This window comes from Notamacropus eugenii, chromosome 2 (genome assembly GCF_028372415.1).
Source record: "Notamacropus eugenii isolate mMacEug1 chromosome 2, mMacEug1.pri_v2, whole genome shotgun sequence".
Lineage (NCBI taxonomy): Eukaryota > Metazoa > Chordata > Mammalia > Diprotodontia > Macropodidae > Notamacropus > Notamacropus eugenii.
In genome coordinates this window covers 375552146-375568303 of record NC_092873.1, presented here as the reverse complement: position 1 = coordinate 375568303, position 16158 = coordinate 375552146, and positions in this window count along the sequence as shown.

Genomic DNA, 16158 nt, shown 5'->3' with positions numbered 1-16158 from the left:
AAGACATCACCCTGTGATGCCACTGGTCCTCTTGGAAAACAAAGGATGAACAGCACCACCGTGCTTTTATTTTATGTTTTTTCTGCATGTATGTGTATATTGTTTATCCAAATAGATTGTAAACTCCTTGAGAGAAGGCCTTTTCCTTTTTGTATCTCTGCACCTGATACATGGCATGTGATCCAAAATTTAATAAAGAGTTGCATCTTGCTTGATCTCATTGGTTGGTGGCCAGGAAGCAAATATAAATGGTAGACGACAAAGCCTAGTTCATTGGCCGGTGCCTGAGACTGAGTCATTCTTGGAAGCATGAGAAATGAATGGAGATTATTGGGAACTTGTATCTGACTGATAGCAGGAAGTGGAGAAAATCAGGAGTGGTTGGAAACATTGCCTGAGAGCCCATCTCCTAGTTCAGGCATTACTACTTGCCTCAGATTCCACAGAATAGAAGAAAGAAGAAAGTATCAGAGTGGCAATGGACCTTAGAGGCCATCCAATCCAATCCATACCTGAATATGAATCTCCACTACAACCAATCAGACAGGTGCTGTTCTAGGCTTTGCTTGGAGAATGGTAGTAAGGGGAACACACCCCTCACCTATCTGATTGGCTAATAACAGAAAAGGAAATTTACAAAAATATAGAGGAGATGTTGGAAAATTGAGACACTAATACACTGTTGCTGGAGTTGTCAACTAAGACAACCATTGTGGAAAGCAGTTTGGAACTATACCTAAAGGGCTATAAAACCATGCATACCCTTTGACCCAGTAATAACCACTACTTTACCAAAGAGATAAAAAACAAAAAGGGAAAGGACTTAAAGGTACAAAAACATCTATAGCAGCCCTTTTAGTGATGGCAAAGAATTGGAAATTGAGGGGATATCCATCAGTTGGGGAATGACTGAACAAGTTGTGGAATGTGATAGTGATGGAGTACTATTGTGCTATATGGCATGCCCAGCAGGGTGCTCTCAGAAAAACCTGGAAATATTTCTATGACCTGATGCAAAGTGAAATAAGCAGGACCAGGAGAATATTGTACCCAGTGATAGCAATGTGGTATGATATATGCTCAACTGTGATTGACTTAGCTATTTTCAGCAATACAATGTTCTAAGACAATTCCAAAGGAATAATGATAAAAAAAAATGCTACCTACCTCCAAAGAAAGAAGTGGCAGATTCTGAATGCATATTGAAGCATATTTTTTAAAATTTCTTTATTTTTCTTTCATTTTTCTTGTTCTGTGTTTTCTTTCACAACATGGCTAATATGGAAATGTTTTGCATGACTGCACGTATATAACTTATATCAAGTTGTTTGTCTTCTTAATGAGGAGGAAGAGAAAGGAGGTAAGAAGAGAATTTAGAACTCAAATTAAAAAAAAAACCAAATGTTAAAAATTGTTTTACATGTAATTGGGGAAGATAAATATAAAATAAATATATTTTTAATTGGAAAAAAAGAAGTATCCCAATCCATTTTTTGGACAGCTCTAATTGTTAGTTTTTCCTTGCAGCAAGCCTAAAAGCCATTCCAGCTTACACTGATTGCTCTTAGTTCTGCTTTCTGGGACCAAGATGAATAATTTACCTAATTTCTCTTTCACAAGATGCTCAGGAACTACAAGCTCCTTGATTTGGAAATGCTCCTCAATGGTACAAATCTCAATCTATCCATGAAACTCTCATTCATATCCTCCCCAAATTACACCACAGGGCACTGAACACAAGAAAAAAGTCCAAATGGATGTATGATCTAGGTGTAAAGATTGATACTATAAACAAATTAGAGGATCAAGGAATAGTGTATTTGTCAGATTTATGGAGAATGGAGAAATTTATGACCAAACAGGAGATAGAGAAAATTATGAAGTGCAAAATGGATAATTTTGATTACATTAAATTGAAAAGTTTTTGCACAAACAAACCCAATGCAACCAAGATTAGGAGGGAAGCAGAACACTGGGAAAGAATTTTTGCAACTAGTGTCTGTGATAAAGGTCTCATTTCTAAAGTATAAGGGGAACTGAGTCAAATTTATAAGAATACAAGTCATTTCCCAATTGATAAATGATCAAAGGATATGAATAGGCAGTTTTCAGAAGAAGAAAGTAAAGCTATCTATAGTTATATGAAAAAATTTCCTAAATCACTAATTGATCAGAGATGTAAATCAAAACAACTCTGAGGTACCACATCAAACCCATCAGATTGGCTAACATGACAAAACAGGAAGATGATAAATGTTGGAGAAGATATGGGAGAGTTGGAACACTAATTCATTGTTGGTGGAACTGTGAGCTGATCTAACCATTCTGGAGAGCAGTTTGGAGCTATGCCCAAAGGGTTACAAAAATGTGCATTCCCTTTGACCCAACAATACTGCTTCTAGGACCGTATCCCAAAGATATCATAATAATGGTGGCCAAGAATTGAAAATCAAGGAGACGTCCATCAAATGGGAATGTCTGAACAAGTTGTGGTATATGAATATAATGGAATACTATTGTGCTGTAAGAAATGATGAACAGGAAGACATCAGAGAGTCCTGGAAGGAGTTATATGAACAGATGCTGAGTGAAAGGAACAGAACCAGAAGAACATTGTATACAGCAACAACCACAGTGTGTGAGGAATTTTTCTGATAGACTTAGCCCTTCACAGCAATGCAAGGACCTAAAACATTCCCAATGGACTCGAGACAAAATGCCTACTACATCCAAAGAAAGAACTATGGAATTGGATTGCAGAATGAAGCAGAATATTTTCTCTTGTGTTATGTTTGTTTTGTTTTGGTTTTTCTCATGGTTTCTCCCATTGACTTTAATTCTACGCAGCATGACCAATACGAATATGTGTTTAATAAAAATGTATGTGTAGAATCCATATAAGATTGCACACCACCTTGGGAAGAAAAGGGGGATGCAGGGGAAGGGAAGGGGAGAAAATCTAAGAAGTGATTGTAGAAAACGAAACACAAATAAATTAGTTAAAAAATTTTTTAAAATTCATCACAGGGAACATGTTAAAAACCTTCTTCTGTTGCAGTTGGGCAGCATTCTATTTGATAAGTTAAATGACTAGTCCAGGATCACACAATCAGGATGTGTCAGAGGCAGGACTTCAACCCAGATTTTTCTGATTCAAGAAGGTCAGCAAATTTGGTCCACTGTGCCTCAATATCTCTGTTTGTACATCACCAACTTTTTGGAATGGCTCCTTCCCTCTGTCTGAGAGACTTCATAACAAAGATTTAAAAAGACAAAAAAAAAAATAACAATCAATCAACACTCATTTATTCAGTGTTCTTTTATCTACCGGACACTGGTACATAAATAAGTACTGGAGACACAAAGAAATGCAGAAAAAGTCCCTGCCTTCAAAGAACTTACATGCTATTGGGGGAATCAACATGTAACTAAGTCCACAGAGGATGCAGAGGTATAAGGTAATTTTCGATGAGAAAATTTTAAGATTAAAATGCTTACCTGTTCTCAGTCAAATAGCTTAAATCTCCTAAACATCCACATCTTTATTTCAAAACTTCTCACCAGTTCAGCAAAAAAACCTCAAACCCAACAAAAAACAAACAAAAAACCTCACAAAAAGTCACCCCAAGTTCCTCACCTCCAAAAAAAAGAGGAGGGGAAGGAAGAGGTATGTATTTTTTAAATTTAAATTTATTTATTTAAGTTTTCAACATGCATTTCCACAAAATTTTGGGTTCCAAATTTTCTCCCCATTTCTCCCCTCCCCCACCCCAAAATACCAAGCATTCTAATTGCCCCTGTCACCAATCTGCCCTCCCTTCTAGCATCCCTCCCTTCCCTTATCCCCATCTTCTCTTTTGTCCTGTAGGGCAAGATAACTTTCTATACCCCATTACCTGTATTTCTTATTTCCTAGTTGCAAGAACAATACTCAACAGTTGTTCCTAAAACTTTGAGTTCCAACTTCTCTTCATCCCTCCCTCCCCACCCATTCCCTTTGGGAAGGCAAGCAATTCAGTATAGGCCATATCTGTGTAGTTTTGCAAATGACTTCCATAATAGTCGTGTTGTGTAAGACTAACTATAATTCCCTCTATCCTATCCTGCCCCGCATTGCTTCTATTCTCTCTTTTGATCCTGTCCCTCCCCAAGAGTATTGACTTTAAATTGCTCCCTCCTCCCATTGCCCTCCTTTCCCTGATCCCCCCCACCCTGCTTATCCCCTTATCCCCCACTTTCCTGTATTGTAAGATAGGTTTTCATACCAAAATGAGTGTGCATTTTATTCCTTCCTTTAGTGGAATGTGATGAGAGTAAGCTTCATGCTTTTTCTCTCACCTCCCCTCTTTTTCCCTCCACTGAAAAGTCTTTTACTTGCCTCTTTTATGAGAGATAATTTGCCCTATTTCATTTCTCCCTTTCTCCTCCCAATATATTTCCCTCTCACCACTTAATTTCATTTTTTTAAAGATATGATCCCATCCTATTCAATTCACCCTGTGCTCTTTGTCTCTCTCTCTCTCTCTCTCTCTCTCTCTCTCTCTCTCTCTCTCTCTCTCTCTGTGTGTGTGTGTGTGTGTGTGTGTGTGTGTGTGTGTAATCCCACCAACTACCCAGTTACTGAAAAAAGTTTCAAGAGTTACAAATATTGTCTTTCCATGTAGGGAATGTAAATAGTTCAATTTTAGTAAGTCCCTTATGATTTCTCTTTGCTGTTTACCTTTTCAGGTTTCTCTTGATCCTTGTGTTTGAAGGTCAAATTTTCTTTTTAGCTCTGGTCTTTTCATCAAGAATGCTTGAAAGTCCCCAATTTCATTGCAAGACCATTTTTTCCCCTGAAGTATTATACTCAGTTTTGCTGGGTAGGTGATTCTTGGTTTTAGTCCTAGTTCCATTGACTTCTGGAATATCATGTTCCACGCCCTTCAGTCGCTTAATGTAGAGGCTGCTAGATCTTGTGTTATCCTGATTGTATTTCCACAGTACTTGAATTGCTTCTTTCTAGCTGCTTGCAATATTTTCTCCTTGACCTGGGAACTCTGGAATTTGGCCACAATATTCCTAGGAGTTTCTCTTTTTGGATCTCTTTCAGGAGGTGATCAGTGGATTCTTTCAATACTTATTTTGCCCCCTGGTTCTAGAATATCAGGGCAGTTTTCCTTGATAATTTCATGAAAGATGATGTCTAGGCTCTTTTTTGATCATGGCTTTCAGGTAGTCCCATAATTTTTAAATTGTCTCTCCTGGATCTATTTTCCAGGTCAGTTGTTTTTCCAATGAGATATTTCACATTATCTTCCATTTTTTCATTCTTTTGGTTTTGTTTTGTGATTTCTTGGTTTCTCATAAAGCCATTAGCCTCCATCTGTTCCATTCTAATTTTTAAAGAACTATTTTCTTCAGTGAGCTTTTGAACCTCCTTTTCCATTTGGCTAATTCTGCTTTTGAAAGCATTCTTCTCCTCATTGGCTTTTTGAACCTCTTTTGCCAGTTGAGTAGCCACTGCCTGAGGCCGGAGCTATGGGAAGGCCCTTCTTCCTTCCCAGCCAGCTGCAAAAAACCCCATCACTGACCTTTGTCACCTGTGGGCTGAGGGATGTTTGAACCACTGCTACTGCGACTGGAGATTTCGCCCCCAAGGCTGTTCCCGAGCCATGCTCCACATGGCCAAGGCAGGGCTCGGCTCAGAGTCTGGTGCAACAGATGTTTCCTGTGGGCCTTTCAGGTCACCCTGGGCTGGAAATCTCCTCCACTCTGTTGTTCTCCACTTCTGCTGCTCCAGAATTTGTTGAGAGTCCCTCTCTACAGGTATTTTATGGGATATGTAGGGAGAGCCTGCATTTGTGTGTCTTTCTACTGTGCCATCTTGGCTTCGCCTGAGAGGTATGTATTTTTAATTCTTCTCTGGGACCAAGCTTCTCTTTTTTTTCTTTCCATTAATCCTACTATGGCATGATCTCAAAGTCCTTCACCATTTTAATCACTATCCCCCAGACACTCTGCAATTTATCAACACGTTTCCTAAAATGTGACTCTTAGAACTTAATACTGCATAATTATGCAGAGGTGGTTTGACCACGGCAACCAGTGTACCAGGTTTATGTTTCCCTAGTCCCAGGTCCTGTGGCTTTTTAAATGCATTCCAAGATCAAATTACTCTTTTTGGGGGGGGGGGGGGGAAGCTATCATATCACACTGTTAACAGACATTGAACTTGCAGTCCAATAAAACCCCCAGATCTTTTTCAGTTGAGTTTCTGTCTAGCCTCTCCTCCGTCTTGTACTTGTGAAACTGATTTTTTTAAAATTATACTTCTTTTTACATATGGCTTAATATTCTCAGTGATATGGCTTCTGAACAAGAAGCTTCAGAGATCATATTATTTATATGCTCCAACTCCTGGGTGTACCTCCAACACTATTCTTAACAAAAAATCACCCTCATTTATAGAATACTTCACAATATGCAGAACTCTTTCCACAATCCTGTGTAGTAGGGAATTTATGTTTAATTATCCTCATTTTACAAATGAGACTGAATTTCCTTAACTGACTGACTTGTTCTTAGCTACATGACTGGTACACAGAGCTAGAATTCAAATCCAGATTCTCTGACTCCAGGAGTCTATCTTCCTGGGTCATCCATTCCAATGGCCTGCATCATTTCCTCTCTTCCCACTTTAGTCTCTCCTGTTGGTACCATGTGAACTCATTTTCTCCTTGGTGGATGGAGATGGAGACCAACTGAGGTCTGGGAGATGGACCTCAAGATATGGGACCCTCCCATATCTACATTCCAAAGAATTGGAGGAGGAAAAGGAGCTATATCTATAAAAATATTTATAACAATTTTTTCATGGTGGTAAAAAATTGGAATCTGGAGGTGGGGGTGGGTGAAATACCAAACATTTGGGGACTAGATAAACAAGTTATAGTATATGAATATTGTGAAATACTATTGTTTTATAATAAATTAAGAATGTTTTAGGAAAAACCTGGGAAGACTTGTTGAACTGATGCAAAATAAAGAGAGCAGTCAGGAGAAGAATTCATACAATAACAATAATATTGTAAAGACAAACAGTTTTGAAACACTTAGGAATTAATTAACACACAGTTCTAGAGAATTCATGAGAAAACATGCTTTCTACTTTCAGACTGAGGGGATTCAGATAGTAATGGAGTCAGAGCGCAGATTAAAACATACATACATACATTTTATGTGTATGTGGCTAATGTGGAAATCTGTTTTGCTTAACTACACATATTTGTAATGGATTTTACTTTTCTTGCTTTCTCAATCAGTGGGGAAGGAGAAGGAAAGAATTATGAACTGAAAATAAAATAAAATAATTTTTTAAAAAGAATTCTCCTGTACATGGACTCCAAATGTATATTTGCTTAGTGTTCAAGATTCTAGAATGATTTCTAGTTAAAGGTGTGAGTTTCCCCTGGGCTGGGCCAAGGAAGTCAACTTTGGTATAAGTTAATACCCCTCCTGCTACTGGTATCCCCTTCTTCCCCAGCCTTCTTACTTTTGAGAGTCAGGCAGAAATTCTCATTCTCCCTTCCCCTCCCCCTTCATACCCAGCAGCTGGAAGCAGATCATTCCTACCTCCCTCTCACTTTGACTGTCTGGCCCTCCCAGAGGGTGTGAGACTTTATATCCAGCTGTGTATATACAGCTGTTGTTAGCTATAGCTGGCTGTATCAGTTCTCCCCCATCCCACCCCACTCTGGCTAATACCTGAGACGTGAAGGGTATAAACTCAATCTAGGTGAGTCTAGGGGTAACAGGAAGTTCAATACCATGGTGCCTTACTAGGTTTGGGCTTGAAGCCTCTCTTTCCCCTCATCCACTCTTCCTACAGTATCAGAAAGGATCTTTGTAGGGGGCCAGACAAAAGAGCAGAGGTGTTGATCACTATGTCTTGTCTCAGGTCCCTCATCCTTATAATCAATCAATCAACAAGCATTTATTAAACACTTATGTGCTACATACTCTGCTGGGTACTGGACATACAAGAATAAATGAATCCCTACTGTCAAGAGTTTACCTCCTATCAGTGTGGAAGCAGGAGTGGAAGGAGTAAGTCCATATACACACAAGTACAAACAAAAGAGTCACAAGGTAATGGTGGCCGTGTGGGGGCTGCACTAATAGTTGGGGAAATTGGGAGAGGTTTCATGCAGGAGTAGGCCCTTGGTCTGAACTTTTAAAAGGAAACAAGGAGTTTTAGGAGGTCAAGGAGAGCTGGAGTATATTTTAGAAATGGAAGAACGTTCAAAGGCATGGAGCCTGGAGATGGAGTGAGGAGTAGTAAGAAAGCAACGGAATGAAACAAAGGGAATAATGTATCAGGTAGCTTGAAAGGTAGATTGGAGACAGCTGTGAAAGACTGTGTGTATTTGATGCTGGTGGTAGTAGGGAGCCATCGAAGTTTATTGAGCAGGATAGTGACCTAATCAAACCCACACTTAGGAAAATCACTTTCACATGTATGTGGAAGATACATTAGTTAAGTAAAAGATTTGAAGTAGAGAAACCAGTTATGAGTTTCCTATAGTAATAATCCAGGCAAGAAATGATGAGAACCCAAATTAAGGTGGTGGTTTTGTGGATAGAAAGGGACAAGTTGTGGGCCTTGCCCAGACTCTAAAAGGGCATTAAATGATAGGGACAGTGGCAGTTCTGAGGTGGAGCCAGGGACCTGGAAGGGGTGGAGGGTGTTAAAGAGGAAGATTGGAAAGGTTCCCAGTCCTCCCTGATCCCAACTGATCAGGCTGAGCTAGTCACAGGCAAAAGGTTTTGGCTGGATCTGTCATATAAGACCTTCCTTTATAATCTACATTTCTAAGTTATAGAGTAAGCAGAATATGTTCATCCTAGGAACTTTATTCAGGAGTTTAGAATTTGGTATTTGTCATGAATCACTTAGGTGATTCTGTGTGGCCTATAAGGGGCTATATCCCCTTTTATAGGATCATAGATCTAGAGTGGACCCCATATGTCATCTGGTCCCATCTCCCCATTTTACAGAAGAGGAAACTGATGCCAAAGGAGCTTAAGTGACACAAAAGCAGTAATTGCCAGAGATGGGACTCTGACTGGAAGAGTCAGGGTGCTTTCCATCAAACACACTGTTGATCATGTGCATCAGTCCCAACCAACACCAGGCTATTAAGAACATGGATTAGTTGAGAGATCCAAGGAACACACAAAGGTCAGATTGAGTCCCTCTCTGATGCATTTTTGCTTGTATGTTATATGTGTGATTAAAAATAATTTGGGATAGGGTTATGTGTTATTTTAGATTACTCGTACTTTTCCCCCATTAGTATAGATTACCAGGAGTTGACTATTCACTATCTATGTGGTATATATGAATATTTCCTGGCGAGTTCCTCCTGCAGGGCAGGGACTGTTTTGGTTTGTGTCTGGCACATAGTAGGTTCCTTTAAAAATATTTTAAAAATTGATATCTTGTATCTAGATTACTTAAATTTCTCCGCGTCCCTCCTACATTATGTAACAAAATGTGTAACAAAAAGCAACCAATTTGTAATCATTTGTAACAAATGCTTTTTTTTTTCCAAAGAAAAAGAACAGGAAAAGAAATTAGCAAAAATAGTTTAAAAACCGATATAATCTGATGATATATGCAATGTCCCACACCTATGGACCCCCTCCCCCTTCTTCAAGGAGTGGGAAGGGAGTGTGTTCTCTTCTCTCTTCTTTGGGGATAAGATTGTTCTTTTTTATCTTTCAACATTCCTTTTTCTTTGTTTTACGGTTTTTGTTTTTCTGTTTACATTGTTGTAGTCATTGTACAAATCATTTTTTTTTTTGTCTTCACCGTTCGGTCGTTCTTGGAAGTTCCTCCATGTACTACAATCTGGCCATTCCCCAATTGATAGGCATCTCACACTATATGTCTTTTCGAAAATTTTTTCAAACAAAACCCCATCTTCTCTTCCTTGCTGTGCCACTCCTCCCTCCTCCTGTTGAGAAAACAAGAGGAACAAAACCCTAATTACAAAGTGAAACAAATTCTCTTGCTGGCCACGTCCCGAAAGTCCCAAAACAAAAACCAACCCACCAGCCCTCAAATCATGTCTCAGTGTACACCTAGTCCATCATTTCTCTATCAGGAGGTAGATGGCTTACATAGTAGATTTTTAATAAATACTTGTTAAATGAGTAAATGAGTGGATGTATGGAGGTGGGGGGATGGGCAAAAGGAGATATAGCAAGTGCTTAAGTAAACACAAAGTTTACTTTGTGTAAACACAATAATGAAGAGTACTTTTTTTTTTAAAGAGAGACTGGTGCTAAAATCTGGGAGATCAGGAAGGGCCTTGTGCATGAGGCAGAACCGAAGCAATGCACTGGAGGAAGTGAAGGCATCTTTGAGGAGGAGGGAAAGAGGGAGGGAGTATATGCTAGATCCCTAGGGCAGCTAAGTTGTTGGAGTCATGAAGACTCATCTTCCTGAATTCAGATCTGGCCTCAGATACTTACTAGTTGTGTGACCCTAGGCAACTCACTTAACTCTATTTGCCTCAGTTTCCTCATCTGTAAAATGAACTAGAGAAGGAAATGGTGAAGCACTCTAGTATCTCTGCCAAGAAAACTCCAAGTGGGATTACAAAGAGTTGGACAGAACTGAACAACAACAAGATTTGTGACTCTGGGCCTCTTTTTCTTCATCTCTAAAATGAAGGCTATGATAGTAAGACCACTTACTCCATAGGGTTCTTGTGAGGAAAGTGCTTTTATCAACCTGATTGTATCACATATGTATGAGTTATTATTACTTAGAGATCCTTCTCATTCTAAACAGTATGAACCTGTATAATTCCAGAAACCTTCATCCACAGACAAATTCAATCCTGTAAAGACCATACCTTTAAGTCTTAACTCACACTTCTTGTGAACTCTGACTGTCAATATATAATGGCATGGATGTGTAGCCCTGCCTGTTTTTCTAGTAACTCAGTAGGGTGGGTAGAAAGTTCTTTGGAGTAGGTTATACTTCATTCCTAATGGTGAGAATGGTTCATTCTTCTGCTGTGGAAGACAGCGGGCAGAGATTATTCTGGGTCAGTGGTGGGGAACCTGTGGCCTCAAGGACACATGTGGCCCTATAGGTCCTCAAGTGCAGCTCTTTGATTAAATCCAAACTTCACAGAACTAGGTCCTCAAGTGTGGCCTTTTGACTAAATCCAAACATCACAGAATTTATTGCTCTTTGTTGAAGTTTGGATTCAGTCAAAGGGCCACACTTGAGCACTTAGAGAGCCCCATGTGACCTCGAGGCCACAGATTCTCCATCCCTGCCTGGGTCAACACAAGTTGTGTGGCTCCTGAAAGGTGACAGTTCCATAGATAAATAGGTCTAGGGTCCCTAAGAATGGAAAAGCTTAACAGAACTATTAAGGGTGTGCTTTTCTCCTCATCTGATCACCAGTTAGAAAACCTGGGATAGTCTCCCTGGTCCTGTCACGATCTTGCTCTGTGAGTTATGCATTTGGTCTATTTTTGCCTTTTCTCTCATTGCTAGCAAACACCATAAGCAAAAGCTACTTCTGACTTAAATGGATTGAGGAACAGAAGATGATAGGACGGTGATATGCCTCAGGGCAGGGCACAATGCTATCAGGTATGAGCATGAGCTGAGCTGGTCTCCAAGAGCACTGGGGTGCCAATTAATGTTGTGAAGATCAAAGCATGATAGGGAGAATAGGTAAACACCTGAAGCACCAGACAGTACAATGGGCAGAATGTTGGAGTCAGGAAGACCCATGTAAAAATCCTGCCCGGGATACTCTCTGGCTGTGTGACCCTGGCCAGTTACCTAACTTCTTTCAAGTCACTATAAAAGGCGAATAACAATAACTACCTTGAAGGGTTATTGTGAGGATCAAATGAGATGGCACATAGTGCCACATAAGGCTGCGAACCTCATTGCTATAGAAATGCTGGCTAGAATTATTATTAAGTAGGTTTAGATTTGCAGTATCAATTTGGAGCTGAAGGACACCGAATGAGACCTCCTCATTTTACAGCTGAAGAAACTGAGATCTAGGGAGGTTAAGTGACCCACTAAGGGCATATAGGAAGGAAAGAAAGAAGGGAGGGAGGGAGGGAAGGAGAGAAGGAAGAAGAAAGAAAGGAAAGGAGGGAAGGAAGAAGGAAGAAAGGAAAGAAGGGAGAAAAGAAGGAAGGAAATAATGGAGGAAGGAAAATAAGCATTTATTAAGCATCTGTTTTTTTGCCAGGAACTATGCTAAGTACTTTACAAAAATAATCTCATTCGATCTTCACAGCAACCCTAAAACAGGTATTCTTATTAACCCCATCTTACAGTTGAAGAAACAGGCAATCAGAGATTACATGATTTCCCCAAGGTTTCATAGCTGGTAAGCACTTGAGATTAAATTTGAACTCAGATCTTCTGAACTCCAAGCCCAGTGCTCTATTTACTGCACCGTCTAATGGCTTGATGGTATGTGGTAGAGACAGTATTTGAATTCAGGACATCTGATCCCAAATCCTTTACATCCTCCACTAAACTACTCTGCCTCACTATAATCACATCATAGACTGTAGATTTACAGCTCTGGGTGTGTGTGTGTGTGTGTGTGTGTGTGTGTGTGTGTGTGTGTGTGTGTGTGTGTGTGTGTGTGTGTGTAAGAGAGAGAGACAGAGAGAGAGACACACACATACACACACAGAGACAGAGACAGGCAGGGACAGATAGGGACAGATAGGCAGAGACAGAAACAGAGAGGAGAGAGAGGAAAGAAGAAAGAAGGGAGGGAGAGACAGGAACACGCAGAGAAAGATGATGGGGAGGGTGTTAGAAACTGAGGTAGTTTGAATGGTTTACTACCAACCCATTCCCACTATTGGAATCTCAACTCAATTATTTTGTTCTAGGATCAGGCAGTGACATTTTCCTCCTTGAAGGAAAGAACATTAAAATTACATATTTGATACAGTTCCCCAACTGAGTGGCATGGTGGATAGAGCACTGGATTTGGATTCAGAAAGTCCTGAGTTCAAATCTGCCTTTGACACTTGTGGGCTGTGTGACCCTGGGCAAGTCACCTGGCCTCTTTCATCCTCTGTGTTCTCATCTGTAAAATGGAGATAGGGGCAGCTAGGAGGTGCAGTGGATAAAGCACCAGTGCAGGAGTCAAGAGAGCCTGAGTTCAAATCTCACCTCAGACACTTGACACTCAATAGCTGTATGACTTTGGTTAAGTCACTTAACCCCAATTGCCTCATCCTGGGTCATCTCCAGTCATCCTGATGAATATCTGGTCACTGGATTCAGATGGCTCTGGAGGAGAAGTGAGGCTGGTGACCTGCACAGCCCTCCCTCACTCAAAACAAAGTCAGGTGCAAGTCATGTCATTACTTCTCTGATGGCATGGTCTTCTTCAGCAATGAAGGATGAACACACACAAAATGGAGATAACAACACCACCTATCTTCCAGGAATTTTTGAAAGGATCAAATGAATTAACGCGTATACAGAACATTGTGAATCTTAAAAGTGATATGTAAAGGCTAGCTAGTATTATCTCACAGTAGAATATAAGCTTCTTGAGGACAGGGACTAGTTTTTGTTTTTGTATTCCTCTTCACTCCCTAGCCCAATGCCTTGCAGATAGCAGGGGTTTAATAAACCTTGGCTGAGTTGAATTGACCCTACACTTCTTAAATCTCTTCCCTATGCAAGACACAGAGCAGAGATACTGGCCTGCCCTCAAGGAGCTTATGAAGCAGTAAGACAAGTACATAAAAAACTATAAAATATGGCAGCATGATATGGATAGGAGAAGCATTGAGAGAAATTTGAAAGGGGAGAATTATTCCCTGGCTCAGGGAGCAGTGGTGGCAATGGGGTGTTTTTTTGTTTTGTTTTGTTTTTTTGCTTTCTTCTCCCAGCCAAGTGTAACATGGTCTCATTGTATAGATTTGGAAGTTCTTTTCCAAATTCCTGGATTTGGATTTTAACAAACACTTTCTCTTCTTGCTAGTTCTGTACCCTTCATGGTGCTGTGGATCTGACACTTAGGACTTGTGTGACCTTGGGCATGCTACTTAACCAACTGTGCCTCAACTGTCTCATCTATAAAACAAGTGGGTTAAGCCAGGTGACCCCTGAAGTCCTTTCCAGCTCTAAATCTTTTTAAAATTTAAATTTTTTTTCAAGACAAGAATCTATTCTCTTCTCTTCCACCAATGAGAAAGGAAAACAGGACCCTTGTTAAAGAAAATATACACATGTATAACCTATATCAGGTTGCTTATCCTCTCAGGAGGGGAGGAGAAGGAGAGAATTTGGAACTCCAAATTAAAAAAAAAGTTAAAAATTGTTTTTACATGTAATTGGGGAAAAATGGAATATTATTTTAAAAATATGCATAGTTGTGCAAAACAAATTCCTACATTGGTAATGTTTTTTAAAAAAGCCTCTATCTGCAACTTGAGTCTACCAGCTCTAAATCTGTGAGCCATAACTAGGATAGGGTGACTAGTACTTAGACAGAGGAAGATGAAATTTAGAGAGGGCAAATCTTTGTGCTGCTTCAATAGCATAGAGCCTGCTATAGTAACCATTGTGCATATCCTCTCAACTAAATTTGTGTTAATTACTAGTGTTATTTCATATGATCAATTACAAAGTTCTTTTAAGGGCTTATATTGCTTGGCTTGCTTCAGGTGCCAAACATGATGTGGTGCTAGATAAATATATTTGTGAGACTTCTTTCTGCCTGGAATAGTCATGTTAGAGTTTTTCTTCCTTCCCTGCAGATTTTAAAAACAAATCATCCTACTTGTGAGCCACCAGGCACCCCTCCCTCTCTCAGCTCAGCACTTGGTTGGAAATTACATTAGAGCCTCATAAATCCTGGCCATGTCTGAGTTGGAGGGGCAATGGCTCTCCATGGCTCTTCCAGCCTCTCAGACACAAGGGAGGAAAGAAGTGAAGAGCAAAGAAGAGAGAGCACAGCTGCCCAGGGAGAATTCTTCCAATGTGTGATAGACTTGGTGCTGGCTAGTGCAGGGGAGAGAGGTGAACAGCCCTTCATGCCCCTCAGGGATTGATTCTAAGGGATTCTCAGAAGAGGAAATTGGATTGTTGGGATGGATGGGTTTGCAGGTGGCTCCCTGGACACTTTAATTAAGTGTGGAGCTCATATAATAATAACAATAATTGTTAAACTCAGATAGTCGCTGGGATTTATGGGACTCTAGTGTAATTTCCAATAATTGATGATGATGATGATACAATAGGCTTTGTCATCGAGGAGACCTGAGTTTGAGTTCTGTTTCTGATACATATGGACAATATGACGTTGGGTGTGACACTTAACCTCCAAGTACTCTGGACAATGCTAAGGATGTAATTGCAGGGAAGAATTGGATCTGCATTGATAGAGAAAGTTCCTCACCAGAAGTTCCCTATGCCAGGGAAATTACAGGTCTAATAAAAATAATAATAAAACACAGGGCCTTGGAGTGATTGAGGCGGCTATAAAATGATGATTACTTCTTTGCCAAAAAGTAGGACGAGGACTGACATTCTCAGAGCACGTGATCAGCAGGTCAAAACTAAGGACATACTTGTGATTCTACTGAGCGATAGTAAAAAGCTGCCAATAGGCATGTGCCCTTGGATCTATCCAGTGAAAACAAAACCTCTGGATGGATAGAGGCTGTGAAATGGCAATGATTCCAGAGAAGAATCAAAGTCCCACTCAGGGGTGATATCAAGCATAAACTCAGTCAACAACACATGGGCGAAGAAATATCAGACAAAGAGCTGAGTCCTGCAGATTTATTAAAGGAAATGCAATGTTTTTACAAGATGGTAATTCAGGTCCAGGCCATTGCCATCAGACATGACAGAAGGATTATCTCTAAGAAGCATAGGGAGAGGAGGCTGGTGGCTCAGTAGATAGAGTGCTAGGTCTGGAGTCAGGAAAATCTGAGTTCAAAATCAGCCTCAGATGCTCATTACTGTATTGATAATGTCTTATCGTTAATATAATTTTGCTTATCATTAATATAATTTTGCTTTTAAATGGGAAGATCTTCCCTACCCATTAATGGGCCAGCCTGTTAAAGGGGAGTTTGATT